Source organism: Dermacentor variabilis, chromosome 2 (assembly GCF_050947875.1).
Source record: "Dermacentor variabilis isolate Ectoservices chromosome 2, ASM5094787v1, whole genome shotgun sequence".
In the NCBI taxonomy this organism is placed as follows: Eukaryota; Metazoa; Arthropoda; class Arachnida; order Ixodida; family Ixodidae; genus Dermacentor; species Dermacentor variabilis.
Genome location: NC_134569.1, coordinates 232,962,315 through 232,981,801, shown reverse-complemented (window position 1 = coordinate 232,981,801; position 19,487 = coordinate 232,962,315).

Here is a 19,487-nt window from a genome sequence, read left to right as displayed (position 1 = left end):
CTGTGCCCCCGGGGTGCTGAACCTCACGCGGAGGACACTTGCCGGGCTACTGTCCTCTAGTGCGGCAACTGTAATGGTTGCCATGCTGCCTCGTTTAGGGACTGCCTTCGCATCAATAAAGAGGTCACTGTTCTCAAGCAAATGGTTCGGGACAATTTGACACACAGGGAGGCTGCTGAAACGATCCGGCGTCGGCGTCGGTGTAACCGAATCTCCTCAAAAAAGGCAGAGACACGAAAGGAGAGGGTAGCTTTCACTGTAGTACCCACATTCTCCAATCAGGTAACAAAGGGGCTGAGCAGCACAAGAACGTCGGCGGAGAGGAATCTTTCTCAGGAAGAATGGCCCGCGCTTCCCAGCCAGTAACTTCTCACCGAACCACACATTGCCAAGCCCACTCGGGAGCCTACTTCTGCCGCTGAGGACATGCCCGAAGCAGATCGTCAGGTCCTTTCAATGCTGCGTCCCCTCATAGGTGTCCCTCGAGTGATTCTGTCGAGCCTTTGAACCACGTGTGCTCGAAGTGCACTGAAAGTACTGGACGCCTTAAGCGTCATTGATCTAGTCTCTCGAATAGATACATCGCCATCCATCACCCAACCTTTCTAGAAGATGTCAAGGCAGCGTCAGTCATCCAGTGGAACACAAGAGGACTAAAGTCACGCCTTTCAGACTTTCGCCAGTATATAAATCCCAGTCATTGTCATATGTGAGCCTAACGTGTCAAAACCAGTCAGGTGATCGGGTTGCTGTTATATCCGCAACAACTGATGCATGCAGCAAAGCCATCGTTTTTATTCGTTGAGAACTGACCTATGTTCGTTAGCCGATTCCACCTTATGATGACAATCAGCATGTTTGCCTAACAATCAAAAAGGGTAAACTCATGTTTACATTGTAGGCGTTTATATATTGCCTTCAAGTAATTTTGATCCCAAAAGAATAATGAATTTCTTGTCAATGTGCCCTGCTCCATATCTTATCATCCGATATTTTAATGCGCATCATATGACATGGGGAAGCACACGGACAAATGCAAGAGGGCAAAGACTTGCAAACTTCGATTGCAACTACGGGCTTTCCCTCCTGAATGATGACAGCCCAACCTTTATACGTGGCGTGAATTATGGCAGCTGTCTTGACCTAGCTTTCGTCTCCAGCTCTTTCACAAAATGTGTTAAATGGTTTTCAGATATCGAGACACACGAGAGTGAACACATTCCCACGTACTTTGTCATTCAGGTGATGTCCAGGCCCTTCCCACGGAACACCATTGGGTTAATTGACTGGACTAAGTTTACTTCCGCCACGGAAGCTGCTAGACGAGAAGGCTTGTGCTCTGAATTAGAGGAAACTATCAAGTCTGCAATGCAAGGCGCCATGCGCACGTTCACACTTTCGTCGAAGCACGCGGATTTGGATATAGAGTTTGGGCGACTTCGTGCACTCCATCGTCGTGCGGAGCGGCATTACCGGCGTACAAAATCCATCGAAGAACAGCCAGACGACTACAAAAGAAAATTCAACGTCGCATGGAAAGGTTGGCATCTCGACGTTGGACAATGTTTTGCCAGTCACTAGAACCCTGAAAGCCACTTTCCCACATCTGGAGAACCATACGTGGTCTGCGCTCCCACACTGACCAGCGCTTCCCATTGAAAGCGCAGGTGGTCTTCCAGAGGCGACTGGATGCTGAAATTGTAGAAGACTTTTCTGCAAGAGTCGCTGGCCAAGAAATCCGTTCAGGCTCACCAGCCCCCAGTGACATCCCTCTTTCACGCGACTGCCGCATGGATTTCCCTTTCACAACGGAGGAACTAGAAGAGGCTCGTGCTTTATGCAGGCATTCTTCATCCCCGGGACCAGATGGAATGTCCTACCGCGCCTGGAACAACCTGAGGGAAGGCGCACGACGAGAACTGTTACGTCTATGCAACGTATCTTGGCAGGATGGCACGGTTCCCGAAGAATGGACGACAAGCCGCTTGGTCCCTCTCCTGAAGCAAGGCAAGTCCCTACTTCAACTCACCTCATACCACCCAATAGCGCTGGCCAGCTGTGTAGGAAAGGTAATGGGAAAGATGATCCATGTCCGCTTGGAGTGGTACGTAGAACACTACAACATGTTACCAAACTGCATTGCTGGTTTCCTCGAGATCTCTCATCAGTAGACAGTGTTGTTGATCTCGCTACGTATGTCCAGCATCAAAAATCATGCAAAAGATTATCTGCAGCTTTGTTCTTGGATGTCAAGGGGGCAGACGATAACGTATCTCACGAGGCCATCCTCGATGCTCTTGAAATGGTTGGGCTAGGTGGTCGAATTTTCCAACAGATTTCTCAATACTTTTTTATGAGATCGTCCTTTGCGTGTGCCGGCGATGGTCAAACCGCACCACACTACACCTGCCGAGGTGTTCCTAAAGGCGTTGTGCTAGCTCCCACCCTATTCTACCTCACACTCATTGGTCTCGTTGATTATCTGCCAGCAGCGATCAAGATATGAATGTACGCAGGAGACATATATATTTGGACTTCAGGTTTAACACGTCCTCAGATACGTGAAAGAGTTCAAAAAGCTGCTACTCTGACATCTATATACCTCCGCAACCAAGGTCTTGAGATCTCGTCAGACAAATGCACACTGATGGCATTCACTCGCAAACCAATTACACCCTACGCCATCTCAATATATGGCCAGATAACTTCTTGTGAGAAGACTCACAGAATTCTTGGCATAATCATTGGTAGAGATTTCTCATGGGGCCCGCACGTGACCTACTTGAAACAGCCTCTGACAGCAATCTCCAAGCTTTTCAAGTTTCTAGGCAGAAAGACTTGGGGCATGTCAGTGCATGCAACGTTGGAATTGTACAGGGCTCTTTTTCTGGGTTGCTTGAGGCACAGTTTGCCCGTACTTAGCAACACTTGCCAGACAAATCTTCGTGCTCTACAGGCTATTCAAGCTCGGGCTCTCAGGGTTTGTCTTAGTTTGCCAAAATGCGCATCGACAGTAGCGACTATTGCGATCGCCCGGGACCAACCCATACAAACACACATTGAGGTGGAAGTGCTGAGAGTGCACACTAAACGCTTTGCCCGTGCCCGTTCCACTATCTGGCAACACTACCGTCAGAAAGGCCGCAGGCATCATTTTGTACTATGATTTCGGATTATTACATCTGCCTTCCATCAGGCTTCACCCCCGCAACTAAGCCATCGATTCCTACATGGTGTTTGGCTCGACCTACAGTGCACGTCACCGTACCAGGAATCAGGAAAAATCTGAGCTGTCATCACCTGCTCTTAAACGGCTAACTCTGCTCATTTGCACGAGAGGTATGCCGACCACGTACATATTTATAATGATGGATCGGCAACTCTCCAGTGTTCCTCTGGAGCCGTGGTTTTCCCAACGGAAGCCACACCATCAGTTTCAAGGAATGTCAACCAACGATACCGATGGTTGCGGAACTTGCTGCTCTTCGCGCTGCACTTCGTCTCTTCAGCCAAGAACAACCACGAAGATGGTCAATATTCTGTGACTTGAAGGCAGCACTGCAGTCTTTGCTATCAGCCCTGCGGCGTGGAGCACACGAACAACTGGTATTTTAGGTTAGAGAACCAATCCAAACTTTGACTGAGAATGGACACCACATGACATTTCAGTGGCTTCCAAGTCACTGCGGCGTCATAGAGAACGAACATGCCGATAACACTTCTCGGTTGGCTCTTCAAGGCGACGAAGAGGAGCCTGTACAATTATCAAGGACAGATGCCGCTAGAAAACTTCGAATGCTCAGCCATGCTATCACATCCCCCTAGTGGAATGCAGGAAGTTTTCAACACAACCGGCTGCACAACCTGGACTCCTCTCTACCCCTTTGAATTCCAGCTGGACTCTGCCGTCCCGAAGCTACCCTGCTTTGTGGAATATGGCTGCGGGTGCCCTTCACCAAGTATTTCGCTTTCCGAATCGGATTAGCTGACAACGCCTCGTATGATGACTGTGGTAACTAGGAGACTCTTCTACACCTTCTCTGTGACTTACCTCGCTACAATTTACAGAGGCGGTCGGTCGCAATCGCGATAGCGCGCTTTGACCGAAGACCTCTAACAGAGGGACTTATATTATAATACCGTCATCACAAGGGGGGGGGGTGCATCGTATTGGAGCGCGACGAGGGCACTGTCGAAGTATTTAAATGCAACAGAATTGGACAAGAGGCTGTAGCCGAACAGATGTTTATAGTATTGCAAGTGCTACTGTGCTGTGCGGTGACAGTATGCAGCGACCGTGACCGATTGTGATTGTATGTCTATGCTCCTTTCTTTCTTTAACTCCACTTTGTTATCACGTTACCTCCCCTCCCCTCTTTCCCCAGCGCAGGGTAGCAAACCAGATCGTCCCTTCTGGTTAACCTTCCTGCCTTTCCCCTTTCCTCTGTCTCTCTCACACATTTTCTCAAACAGTCTCTTCTTCCAAACCATGCCTTTTCATCATCCGCTTTGCAGGTAGCGGCGACTTGCACACGTCGTCATATGCAATATTCCCATAGGCGACTGCTATTGGCTGATAACTGACATCAATCAAGGTGCCTGTTTGAATCAGCACGCTTCTTTCTGCAGTTGCTGTCTGTATTTATTGACGGAATTTACTGAACAAGCTAATGTAACGAAATCAGCGTTTCGAATTTTGATAATAATTACGCGCTTCCCGAAGAAGCAGACTATATGGTCTGCTCACGCTCGGCCACGGCGCCGCGCGTAAGAATGAAACTGCACCAACACTGCTTGTCGGTGTCATAGCCGTTGGGCCTCTCTAATATTGATTAATTCTGAGCACTCAACTAACATCGAGTCACGCAAAACTGAAGATAAACCAGATGTACGCGCGCCATCGCGCGCTCATTTCTGGCCGCTCCTGGCTTGACGCCTCCTCAGACATGCCTTCGTTTTGAGCAATCGACACCGCTTCAAAATGCACAAGTTGTACGTGGCTCCTATCTATCGGCCAAGCTATTGCAAAGAAAATTCGATGCGCGCCACGTAGCACGGCCACACTTCAGTTTATGAGCTGGAGAGCACTCTGCAGCCCTGTCATATTTACAGCGAAGCTACCTATGGCTAGGAACCCGGGGTTTGTTGAGGACGCAGTGTCGACACAAAACAATGGTGGGCTTATCTCGGCGGCAGTTCAGGGCAAAACAGGGGAAGTATTCTGTAAGATGCTACCGAGTGGGTATGTTCAGTTCGTCTGCTGCTGAAGTTCTTATTGGCTATGGCGCAAGGTTACTGTGGACGCGCAGCTCAGCCAAGCCAATCAGAACTTGAGCAGCAGACGCAGAATGGACATGTGCACTAGCTGGAGTCCTACAGTATACCTCCCCACTGGCTCAAACCGCTCATACTATCATGGCGATGGCAGCTTGCGACGTGGCATTTCACATCACTGGCCCTTCATATGTAAAATAATCAGTCAAGCAACTGCACTTAATATTGTTGCAGCACCCCTATGGGCGGCGGCGTGCTGTCAAAATTACCAATACTCCCATTACTAACATTACTCTAAAGCCATAAAGCACTGCATACACCTCATTGCAGTTGTAGTGGTAGTTGTAGTTGTAGCAGCTTCGCTGGCCGTGCACTTTCGCAGAGCCAGGATGGAGAGTCAATTTCTGCATTCAAAGGGTCTTTGAGCACCGCCTACCCCAAGTGTTTCTTGGGTGGACTCAACTGCTTAATAGTAAACAATATGAACACGTGAATGAAATAAGATAGTATTCTTTTTATATTGCTTACGCGAGAACTCTCCGGCGTTTTGTGTGTTGTTGGACAAAACGTTACCGGAAGTGGGCAGAGCTGTTATCACTACCCGTTAGTGACAGTCAGGATTACTGCAACCCGGTACATCCATCAAAAATAAGGTTTATATGGACAAGCTCAAATATAAATTATGTGCTTTTGCGTGTCAAACTAACAGTCTGATTATGAGGCACGCCGTAGTGGGCGACTCCGGAAATTTGGACGTCCTCTGGTTCCTTAACGTGTATCTAAATGTAACTACACGGATGTTTCTGCATTTCGTCCCCATCGAAATGCGGCCGGCGTGGCAGGGATTTGATCCCGCGAACTCGTGCTTAGCATTCCGACACGATCGCCATTAAGCAACCATGGCGGGTTATATGGACAAGCTGGAAGTCGCTAAAGTTCATCAATATGGCTTTTTTCGCGCATGGCGCCTAGGAGTTAGATTCTTCAAACCGTGCAATTAGCGCCTGACATCATGATAACCTTACTGATATAAGAGGAGCGAAAATTAGAAGATACAAAGACGAAGAAAAGAGCGCTAGCACCCCTACCAAGTTAGTTGCGCACGTCCATTCTCCTGCATGTGCTAAACTCAATTTCTCCTCAAATCGCTATGCTTCACCAACTATAGCCGAACAAATAGTGCTGCTACAATCACTTTCGGGTACGCATCGAGTTATATACGCGGCTAAAACAGTTTTTGTCGTACCATTGCAGTAATACGCAAAGGTAATAGGGTACCGTAATCTTCGCTGTAAGGGCACACTCTATATTAACATCGATCTTATAAAGACTGCTACGTGGCTGCTAGGACCAAATTGTTTACGGGGTTCCTTTAATTAACTGTAACCCGATTCTGCTGCACAGCGTCAGTATGATGTGTGATGATATCCTGCTCTCTCTTCAGGTATGCCACATGCTGAAGTAAAGGCGCAATGTTAATTACAAAATGTATTTAGTGCCAAAATCAAGGTCCGGAATCCTAGCAGTTACGTGTGCACAAGTTACGGGTAGACGTAGCTCGCCTGATTTACTTTTACAGCCGCTTCGTTCTCATTTTCTTCTCAACGAAAACTGACTGCCTGCATCTCACCCATTTCTACCGACTGTCTTTCAATCGCGAGAAGCGAGGAATTCGCGCATTTAGGGGTAATTATTGACTATAAGTTAACATTCCCACCCATATCGTTCAAATGAAAGGGCTATAAGTCTTACAATATACTCATCTCCATTAGGCACCGGCCTTTCCACTCACTACCTCTACTGGTTTCATCCTAGAACACGTTTATTCTGGCAATCAATATTCGAGCTCTCTTTTGAAAAATTGTTAATGTCGGATATATCTTTAAAATGAGTTTCATATTGAGCACATCACAATTTCTTCGCGCCATATAAACTGAAATTATAGAAATTTCCCCGTCAAATCAAACGCAGGACGCATGCTGCGGGAGCTCCAGTACTATAACAGCGCTGGCGAACGTTCCATTATTGGGGGTTCAAAATGAGTCATCACCGCCTCACGTCAATCTATGAAATGAATACTTCTCGCCCACCTAGGGCGAAGAAAGCACACTTTCTCGCTGTTTCTTACAATAAATGTTCATTCCTCCTCCTCCTCGTGTGTACGAGAATCCCGCCTTCCTGTATCTTGCCATTTTTTCCTCTGGAAAGACATGAGGCGATGTACGCATTGCCTCCTAGCAACGCCACGCTTTCAAGGATATCTCATGTTCCTCAGTTTTTTATAACTAGCATGTTTGCCTCGAATAAGCGGCAACGCGTTCAATACTTCTCGTGATATATTTTAAGGATGCAAATAACAGCAGGTATTTGTTGATGCGTTGGTAGGAACTTGTGGATGCAGGAGATTCTTTTCTAAAGACGAAAACTATCACCGTTCGCAAAACTTCGAAATTATAGATATTGTAAGGAGGAAGAATGGCACATCAGAAAGTCCCGTCGCCGTCGTCATCGATCACTTGACGCAATATGCGGAAAGCGCTGCCCTCCCAGCGGCCACAGCGCACGACGTCGCTTCTTTCATCCCCCTTCACTTCGTTCTTCCCCATGGTTCCGCGCCGCTCACCAACTCTTGAGTGATTGAGGGCGCATGTTTCTCCGTCAAATAGTTAAGTCAATTCTTCATCATTGCAACTTTCTACATCGCGGCACCACAACCGATCGCCCTCAGATAAATGGTCTGACGGAACTGTTCTACGGAACTCTCGGCAAGATGCGGTTCACGTATGTCGCCTCGGTTCATTCCAACTGGTCTTTGTTCTGACTTTCTTAGCGTACGCCTACAACACTGTCAAACAAACCGCAACCGGATTCTCTCCGTTTTTCCTCTTCTATGGCCGTGGCCGTTCCTGTTACATCGACCCAATTTCCCCATATATTCCTATTGCTTCACATTGTGCTCCGGTTTCCACCGCCGCTAAGCATGCGGAAGAATGGGGGCAGCTCGCCCACTTATTCACTACTGCAGACATTGGCGTATCCAGAATTTTCATTCATTGGGGGGAGGGGGGGTAACGTTGCAACTCGGCCTTCTCGTTGTCAATTTGTCGAGGGATCAGGTACATGAACAATAACTGCATTGTCATTGCCAAATATGCTGCAAACGAATTCTTGAACGCTACCCACTGTGAAGACAACTAAAATATGTATTTCTTTGTGAAACAATATACTAGCATGTCCCAAAAATTTTACCTGAAGTAACTGACATGGATGCTTCCATGTTTCTGTCTGTCTTTAAGTAAAAAAAAATATCACACGAACGTTAGAACTATGTCGGTTCGAAACCAACAAATCAGTGCATCCCGCTATGCAAAATGTAAAAAAAGACATGAAATGAACAAGTTGAAGACAAATATTTTATTTAATTTTGTCATTCATGAACTCTGTTTACATTTTCATACAAAGGCAACTGCCACCGAAAAATCTCAATGACGCTGTTCTTTGTTCTAATGTATTGCGCGAGGAGCTGCCACCGGTCATGTGTTATAATTGCACCGAAATAATAGTCACAACACAGAGCACATATAAAAAGCAGGATTTATGCAAAATATACGAGGGCGAGTCTCATGAAAGTGAGCCAATACGAATATATGTCAAATGGCGTAGTTTATTTAAAAGTGGTCACCATGACCATTTAGAGGTATGTCCCACTGAATAACGAGTCGCGTGATTCCCCTCTCATAAAACTCCTTGGGTCGCTGCTTCAAAAAATCTGTAACTGACTCTTCACGTCATCTTCCGAAACGAATTTGGTTCCCTTGAGCTGTTTTTTGAATTGCCCCAAAATGTAGAAGTCGCAAGGCGAAAGGTCTGGGCTGATGGTGGATGTTGCAGCGTTTCCCACTTGAACTTTGCCAGTTTTGGGTTAATCACATCAGCGACGTGGGGACGGGCATTGTCATGGAACAAGATGATACTATTTGTCAATTTTCCACGTCGTTTGTTCTTGATTGCGACAGCCAGCCAACTCGGCGTTGCACAATATTGGGAACAATTGATATCTCTCCAGGTTTAGTAAATTCAATCAGTAATAGCACTTGACGATGGAGAATAAAGTCAACAACACGCTTCCTGTGGAAATGACGGTCTTTGCTTTTTCTGGGGTGATGAATTTGAATGTTTCAGCTGTAAGCTTTGCCATCGTGTTTCAGGCTCGTAGTGGTGGCACCATGAGTCGTCTAAGTCACAATTGCAGTCAGGAAGTCGTCACCCTCATTCTGATACCGGATCAGATGAGTCAAGGCAGCGCCCAGCCTCTCCGTCTTCTGGTGGTGGTTCAAAATCTTGAGCATTCATTGCGCACACAAGAACCAATAACCGAGATGTTCATGAATTATGGTGTGAACCGTACCGTGGCTGATGTTCGCATGTTCTGCCAGTTCATCGATGCTTATCTTCCGTTCTTGTCCAATCAGCTCATCAACCTTTGCATTTGTGTTGGGGGTGATTGCATGGTGGTTTTGACCCGGTCTTGGATCGTATTTGTAACTTTCACGTCCTTCTTCGAACTGTTTGTACCAATGCTTTTACAGTGGCCAATTGACTGTAATGTTCTACATGCACGGCAGCCACACGGCGACTAAGTTCTTTTTGGGAAACACCTTCATCTGTCAAAAACCTGACGACACCACGCTGTTCAACTTTTGGAGCGTCCATTATGTCACACAAACTTATTTATCCCAGTGTATGACAGCATTAAAAACATCTATCTTCACACCTGTGTGTCACTTTTGTAAATGAATGAGTGCTACACGCATGCCTCGCAGATATTGAACCGAACCATTATTGCGTTGGATGGGTTGGTTGCCTTTTATTTGACTCCCCCTTGTACATTCCCCTAGTCAAACAAGGCAAATAAACACGTTGCGCAATCACAGATTCACAGATCACAGAATCCTAAGGCCCGCCCCTCCTCCCTCCACACCCGCTGACGTATCGCGCGCGACGGAAGGCGGCGCGCTTGCTATCCGCTTTTCTCCCTTGCGCACACAAGACTGAGACACCATCGTAGGCTCACCCATGCCACCTCTACCCCCTACGCTTTCACTCGCACATACAGCATGCGGCGCGCGATCACGATGTTATTGCCCTTGGACTTTAACGGAAAATGAGGGCGGCGGCGACGGCAGGATTGCGCCTGGAGTGCCCATATGATTGCTATCGCAATAACGTAATAAGCTTATCCGTCAGTTGAAGCGTCCCGCAGTTCATCACTTTGCGCAAAATAAGAAGTAACAAAATTAAACAGTCACCACGCGAGAATTCGCTGTCCCGCAACCATGTCTTTTGTTGTTTCGGGGGGCAGTGGCACCGAAATGAAAAAAAAAACCGAAGGAAAACATGTTGGTCACAATCGAATGCATACACTCTTAATCTGGATCCACATAAGATCCACTTAGTAGCTGGAACCTTTTTGCAAAAAAGTTTCGTTTATATATTTGAAACCACGTTCTACATACTTTAAGAAGTATATGGAACAGCACACCACTCATTTTTACTTATTAATTATGTGGATCATCGTTCCACATAAGAGTATATGGAACCCTGTTCCAAATAAAATGTTTTATTTTCAGTTACTGGAACGTTTATCCAGATGAAATAGTCATGGCCATATCCGGTGCGCCGTTCCAGGTATTTTAAGGCCTGCTTTTTATATAAAACGGTGTTCTAATAGACAGGAAACTGTCTATGGGTTCCCACTTCTGCAATATTTCTGCTTTCCCTCTTACTACAAACTGAGGTCATATGCCAATCTGGCTGATGCATTTGTGTCCGAAGTAAACCACCGGCATTATTTTGACAGCGCAGCCTTGGCATGTAGCCTGCGGTGATACCAACAATTGGAAAGCAGAAATTAAGCAGCAGTGTGGTCCCTGGCCATTCCCAACAGTTGCCTATTAGAGCACAGTTCTATATAAAGGTAGGTTTGAGGTACCTGGAATGGCACAGTCGAAACTTTGGCTTCGCCTGCCGGATCCTGCTCTGGCCTTTAGCTGCATGTAAAAGAAACAAGGTACCTTAATTAAAACACCTATGAAACAAATTATTACACCTCTTTTCAAAATGAGTAAACTTTATTGAGTGGCAGTGTTGCTTACACTAATGATACGTTCGTCTCAAATTTCATAGAATATGAAACAAGGAACAAATATCAAAAAGGAAAGGAGACTAGGCAATCAGTGGCATTCACCCGTATGCCCATATGTTAAAAAGTGGGTAGTAAAAATGACCCGCGATATAAGTGCACCATATGCAAATAAACTTACACATTGGCTGTGGAAGAAATAAACATTAAACAGAGGCTATAAAATATTCTGGCCTATCAAAGAAAATGACGTAACTCAAATGCGCAAGTATCTGTCTGCCATTGACCGAGTTTATGCATCATGAGTTATTAAAGCGAAAAGACAGTGCAAGCCAAAATAAAGAATAGAACATTTGCACACAAAAACTTGGCATAAGCACGTGCAAAATATCACAACAACAACATGAACATAGAAACAATACCGTTGGCAGATGACAGATGTACGTATAATACAAAGCTAATTGTGACCAAAACACTTTATAAGCACCCTGAAAAAGCCTCCCACTTGAGTCAGATTACTTCTCCCAGCATTATGTAGTTTGGGATAACTCATCCCAAACATTAACATAAAAGCTGGTGTAAATGTTTATAAAATTTTATGCACCAAATAGCTGGAAGCATGTTGCACATTTTAATGATTCAATAAGGCAACAGCGAAATACAATGGTAAGAAATTCTGGAAAACAAGTGAGAAATCTTTAAATAACTAAACAACTCAGCCTAGATAAATGCAAGTGAAATGTTCTAAAGAAAAAAAAAGGAAAACAAGCCAGCCTTGAAACATGCAGCCGGCACTTTGCCCTAGTGATAAAAAATCGTAAAAGAAGGCACAGCTTCACAGTTTTGCGACTGACATGTTGCTTCTGCCTACTAAACATTTAGCGCACGAATATTAGGCCTGACTGCTTCAGGTTTTTCAACAGAGACTACCTTAAACGACAATAAGCCACTGTCAAATGGCTCACCCTTCACAACGGTCTGCACAAGTCCTAAAAACTGTCCAAAAAGCGTATGGGCACGACAAGCTTAAAATAAAATATACAGTCAACAGGAGGCTGACTGCTTCTCAGGCTATGATGCAGGTGGTAAAGCCACGACGTTTTCCTTGCAGGTAATTTTGAAGTTGTCATTCTCTTTCAAAATGAACGGGCCTTGCGGAGACCTGTTGCCAAGCTCTCGTGCCTTTAAAGAAAAGAGAAGAAGCAAATTTTAACTATCGAATGGCTTTAAATTGTGATGCTCGTGATAATACCCTTTTTATAAAACTAATAAGTTACTTCACTGATTTGTGTGTTTCTCTTCTTTCAACCCTGAAAAAAGTGCCAGTGTGCACAAAAATTTTATGAGCATGCAGCATCGACGGTTGCTTACTGTGCATTGAATCGCTGCTTCATTTCTTAAAAAAGCGTTACGCTTTTCCAGTTGAATGACCTGAACATCAATTGGCTTTTCCAGCCTTCAGGGATTGTAGTTAGCAGCCAAACAATATATTATTCTATGCGTACTTAATACTTCGTGCACCTTCCCACTGCAAATAAATGTCCTCTTTACTCCATTATGTCTTTCTAGTGATGTTATGATGCTTAACATAAGAATGGCAAAATCCTGTACATAGAGTTTTGTTTCTGTTCCTTGTACTATGAAGACAATACCTTCAGCTGCAAGTTCATTCACTGTTAAAAGAAAGTGCTGCAGCAATTCTGTTTGACTCAGTAGATTTAGGATCGTTTGACTGGCTTACTCCAAGAAAGAAAATTGAGTTCGTTTGTGAACGCTTCGAAGGTTTGAAATTTGCAAACGTGATATAGAAAATCGTCAGTTTTGCACATGCCCCTCGCTTCATTCCCATGTGTTAGCCATCTCCACATCATAGAATGAAGTACAAAAGTAATTTTTAATTGAAAAATTTTAGAGCATCTCTATTTTCATAATTCCAAGTACTTATACTTTCAGTTTTTACAAAAATTTCAAAGCAGATCACAGTTGTGAGTTTGCTTCGTAAGAGGGCTGGAAGAGTTGTAAGTTGGCTGCTGAGAATGCAGTAAATGGTGTATCTAGAAACCTCGCTAAACTATGCGTTTCAAGAAGGCAAGACTGTGCACAAAGCACTAATAAGCATAACCAATTATAACATTGTAGAACACCTAAAGAAGAATGAGGTGGAGGTGCTTGTTTACGGGTGCGAGAGGGCTATTTTTTCATCTTGTGGTTAACAACGGCGCAAGAAAATGGGGATGCAAAGCGAAAGCGTACAACACGTGGGGTTTATAATTTCCAACTGCCGTACTACCAAAATCTAGTTGGAAGTTCGGCACCATGTTGTTGTACGTGAATCCTTTTCATTCCCGTTTTTTGCGCCGTTGCTAACTACAAGTATCATGCACGAACTTGCCCACATTAACCTTTTGCGACTTTTCAATCCTAGAAATGGCTTAAGTACAGAGTGACAAACGTTTACTGTATTTTTAATTTCAACAACAGGCCAAATACCAATATTCACTCGACAAGGCATTGAATTTTCCCGTAATTATAGTAGCGTGCTCTTCAACGTCAGGCGCTCTATTATCAGTAACAACGAGCCGCTAAGACATTCGCTCGCAACGCTTATACGGGTTTTTATTCTGGGGGGGGGGGGAAATGCCGTTAGCAGAGTAGTAAATCAGAGGATCAAATATGATGTGTGCACGACTCCATCTTTTTCGCTTTTGCAGCATCAGCTTCAATGCATGCTATAAAAAATGTTAGCATAGCTGCGCTGAGCCTATATTGTAGAAGAATATGCTAAAGAAATAATCATAAAGCCTTCTACAAACGACACAAAAGAGTCATGCTAATAAGAAACTGCGTACCTTCGTGTTCCTCGGTGCAACGCATATGACGCTGTAACTAATGGTGCACAAAACAAGAAATATGATTGTAGTTGCAATTAGGTAGTCTATTTTATTTTAGAAATATGTACTTGTTCTATTGTACTTCAGCACACTGAAAAACTAAAAAGAAAGAGCAAGACTCAAAGCGAAGGAATGATATCCCACATATTCCAGATATGTTTCTCCTTTCCATCGATGGCGGTTTCAAGGCTTTTTTTTTTTCGTTTGCAATGCTCAAGTGACTCAGATACGACTCCACGGACCGAAATCGCTTAGAACGCTTGCTCATCATTCAGGCCAGGTGGTTGAAACCAACTAAAAATTGGAGAGAAGCCTTCTTACGGAACAAAAAAAGAACATCCACTGCGGAAGCCCTGGTAAGGTTTTATTGCTAAACACTTAGAGACAAAAATATTTGAACATATTTTAGGCTCACCTGTAAATGATCCATGCGCGACTGGTGAATATCCTCATAATATGCACCACTCAAGCGGGACTATTTCCTGGCTTATAAGCTCCACAGTGAGCCGTACCTCGTAGGAGTCGCACTCGTCAAAATGACCCCTCGGTACGCCCGAGATGTCTTCGGCCACAGTGGATTTCACAGCCCAGACATGAAGGGTTGGTGTAGAGACTGGAAATAATGCTTTCATTTTTATTTTGCATACAAAAACAAGAATATTTGTCAGAAACTATGCAAGTGGACACAGCCATATTCGGTTTCTGCACAGGTTATTGTCTAACAGAGAACGTAGCTATGTTTGCAGTATATTAAGTTTGAGGACGCGTAGATATAGCATAATTTTTGTGGGAACATCATGATGTAAGAACTTAATCAGCACGTACGCGTTGTAGGCAATTGTTCTGTCGTGCTACCAGAACTGACGTCCACGGCATGGAAGTGGCGGCACAATATCTGAATACCAGGTCAGGCATGTGTTGCTCCCTTTCTTCCCTCCACGAATGAAATATTTTTGTTAAGAAATATAAGGTACCGCAATATGGTCATATTATAAAGCTACAGCTGCGTGACCTCACGTTACTGCTAAGACAACCACTGTCCCTTCCATTTCTCAACGACAGAGAGCAAGCTAAGGGTAGCGTGAACACAACATCTGAAAAGGCCTACGGCACTGGAAGAAACATTAAACAACTACCTCACGTACACAGCCAATTCTAGGCAGTGCGGCCGCCAATGTCTTGAACCATCATTAACAGTTATACGGAATGGCATTCTAATTGCGCGCTCTCCTTGGCGCATTACGTGCGCGCAAGGGGCAAGGACGAAGGTTTCCGGAACAGAGATCCTGGTTTCGCGAGCACTGTAAATCCATGCTACGTAGCAGAATAAAACAACAGCGGGAATAACCCACAAGTTTTAAAAATACCGATAAGTCCAAGAACGCAAACTCCTACAAACTTGCTTGGAAGTTGCTAAGCGTGTGAGCGTGAGGCGATGGCGAGCGGCAAACACGCGGTCGCACGGTGCGAAGAATCACACCCGCTGTCAGCTAAAGCCACCGTCAATATCCTACTAAGCAACATACTGTAAGGGGGCATACAGATTACTGGGAAGCTAACACGCGAACCGGCAACGTGGTTGGAGTCATACATGTCGAGCGGATTCCGACACACGAGCACGCAAATTGACGCGAATTGCCGTTTACCGATTTCGTGTCGCCAAAACAAAGTAGAGTTGCACGCTACTAGTAAAAATTTCCGCGCATACTATAAGACAGCATAAATGTACGCATAATAGTTCGATGTGCCTAATCGCCCTTTGTCTCGCGATCCGCAATTAGGCGGAAAAACTGCCATCATTCCGTCATCTAGATTGCTTTATTACGAGCCCTGGAAACAAATCCGCTGGGATGGTACTGAACTTAAGCTATCTATCGGACTATATGAGCATTAATGTCTTCGTAGAGCGAGTTTAGCAGGCGTGCCTGAATTCAACTGAATACATAGGGCAGCGTAGCGGTATCCTACCAGACACAGTAGTATTCTTGGTTTCACTGAGAAACAACCGTAACGAACACATAAATATGCAGCACTGACCGTTTCTTTTTGCGCCTCCTGGCAACTTCACCACTCCGCTTCTTCCAGCAGCGAATACAGTGATACAACCACAGGATCGGAAGAATATCGGATCGGAGTCGTTCGTCCACACAAAGTAACGGTTTCCGCCAAACTGGCCGACGCCACACCACTTCCATTTCTAGCAGTTCAAATCAGACGCGGCACGCGCCACTGTACTGCGCCTGCCACTGGTAGCATTGGTGAAGTATGAATGAATGAATGAATGGCTGATGTTTTATGGTGCAAAGGACAAGTATGGCCAAAGAGCGCCATGTCTGTGTTAATGAGTTTGCAGTGAACTCATGAGTTCTATGAAGTTGGTGTGGCGAGGCCGTAGAGGGCCTTTAAAAATGGTCGCGCTAAAGTGCGTAAAATCTGTATAATAAGATTATGGCGACGACTTATGACGTCTACTATGAACTTTAAGACGAATTTAAAAAGAATGATATGATGTCTAAAAATATATCAGGTTATATAAGATATGCTAGAGCACTACTGCCTCCTTTGAGCCCTTGAAACACAAGGGCCTGGAGGCATGTGCTATTCAAAACAATTATCGCAGCGGCATCCTCTGGAGCGAGGATGCTCTACGAATTTAATGGGCTTATAACGTGTAGAACTACATCCTTTAAGAAGTCCAGGACTGTCTTGGTGTTAAAAAGCGGTTTCATACCAAGAAACATAGCCGGGTGTAGAGGGATGTAATAAAGGTATGCAAGCGGAAAATGTTTCTTTCTTTCAGATTTGGCTTTGCGACACCCCAAAAAGACATGGAGGACGGTCAGCCTCTCACCGCATCTACCACAGGTTGGAGGTTCACTTCCAGTAAGTAGAAAATGATGGGTTCCAAATGTGTGTCCTATTCTGAGGCGACAGAATAGGGCATCTGTTCGCCGAGATTTTGTTGGGGATGGCCAAAAACCTAACTGTGGCTTGATAACGTGCAGTTTATTATTTATTTCTGCGTCCCACATGCGTTGCCAGTGGTTTCGCAGTTTTTCTCGTATGTAAGGTTTCAGATCTGTGAGAGGCACCAAAGCAGTCTTTATTAAGAGCAGGGGGTGCAATTGACGTAGCCACCTGGTCTGCCAGAACGTTGCCTTCGATTCCCCTGTGGCCAGGTACCCAGCATATGATGATATGCTGGCTAGATAAGCGTTGCACTGGTCGGAATAGGCCTCAGTAACTACAGGATTTTTCTTTTTGTAGGGTGACATTAAGGCCTTCACCACACTTAGGGAGTCTGTATATATTACGGCTTTTTGGAGTTTTGATTTCCGTATATGCTTTACAGCCGACCATAATGCGTAGGCCTCTGCCGTAGAGATACTTGTTTCTGGATGTAATACATCAGATTCCGAAAAGGATGGACCGACGGCTGCATAGGACACTCCGGCATGTGACTTAGAAGCGTCTGTGTAGAACTCTTTGCACGAGTGCTTGTACTGAAGTTGTAGGAAATGCATTCTTATTTCGACCTCTGGAGCGTGTTTTGTGACTTTTAGATAGGATAGGTCACATTCTATCACCTGCCACTCCCAAGGAGGTAAGGGCTTGCTTAGGTGCATTAAGGGAACCTTGAGGAGTGGGACATGCATTTCATCGCTGAGCTCCTTCCCACGCAACGAGAACGGCTGTCTTATAGACGGACGATTGCGGAAAAGTGTAGCACACGTCATATCGGCAACGGTATTAAAACATGGGTGTTCAAGATTGGAGTGCACTTTAAGGAAATATGTAAAGCTGATGTATGATCTCTGTAAGTGGAGCGGCCACTCATTCGATTCGGCATATAAGCTTTCGATCGGGCTTGCTCTGAATGCGCCAGTGGCTAGGCGAATACCTAGATGAATGACAGGATCCAGCATCCTTAGCGCGCTCGGGGCGGCAGAGTTATGCACTACGGCCCCATAATCCAATCGTGACCGTATTAGGCTCTTGAGGAGATTCATTATACACTTTCTGTCACTACTCCACGTAGTCTTAGATAGAAGTTTCATTAGGTTCATAGTTTTTAGACATTTTTCTTTCAGATATTTGATGTGTGGATTGAAAGTGAGTCTATCGTCAAGTTCAATACCTCGGAATTTGTGCTCTTTGTTGATAGGAATTTGTTGTTCACACAGTTCTAAGCAAGAATCCGGGACAAGGCCTCTCTTTCGTGTAAAAAGAACACAAGAACTTTTGTTAGGATTGATTTCAAATCCGTTTTTCTCTGCCCATTTTGATACTTTGTTCAAACCATGCTGTACCTGTCTCTCGCACACTGCGAGGTAGCAGGATTTAAAAACTATTTGAATGTCGTCCACATAGATAGAGTAAAAAATGGCCGGTGGTAATGAAGCACGAAGCGTGTTCATCTTCACTATAAAGAGCGTGCAGCTAAGCACGCCTCCCTGTGGTACACCAGTTTCTTGTGTAAAAGGACGTGACAGTACATTGCCGACGTTTACACGGAATGTACGATTGGATAAATAGCTTTCTATTAGGTTTAGCATATTACCATGAATGCCCATTTCAGACAAGTCTCTCAAGATTCCGTAGCGCCACGTTGTGTCGCATGCCTTCTCCATATCGAGGAATATGGATAGGAAAAACTGTTCGTGTACAAATGCGTCATGGATGTTTCCTTCGATGTGTACAAGATGATCAGTTGTGGAGCGCCCTTCTCTGAAACCACACTAATAGGTGTCAAGCATGTAGTTCAGTTCAAGGAAACGTATGAGCCTGCGATTCACCATTTTTGCAAATACCTTACACAGGCAAATTGTGAGGGCTATCGGGCGGTATCTTGCCACTGAGGAAGGGTCTTTGCCTTGTTTCAAAACAGGGACCACAATGGCTTGTTTCCATGCGGTTGGAAGGTATCCCACAGCCCAAATAGTGTTAAAAACTGCAAGTAGTGTAACTTGCGTGTCATTGTGTAGGTTTTTGATCATTTCATACATTATTCTGTCAGATCCAGGTGCTGAGCTCTTGCATGCGCTCAAGGCAGCGCTAAACTCTGCATTACTAAAAGAACGGTTCTATGGTTCATTGTGACGACATTTTCTGATGAAAGGCTCACATTCTTCTACTGGTTTGTATTTGAGAAAGGATTATGAATAATTTGTTGAACTTGA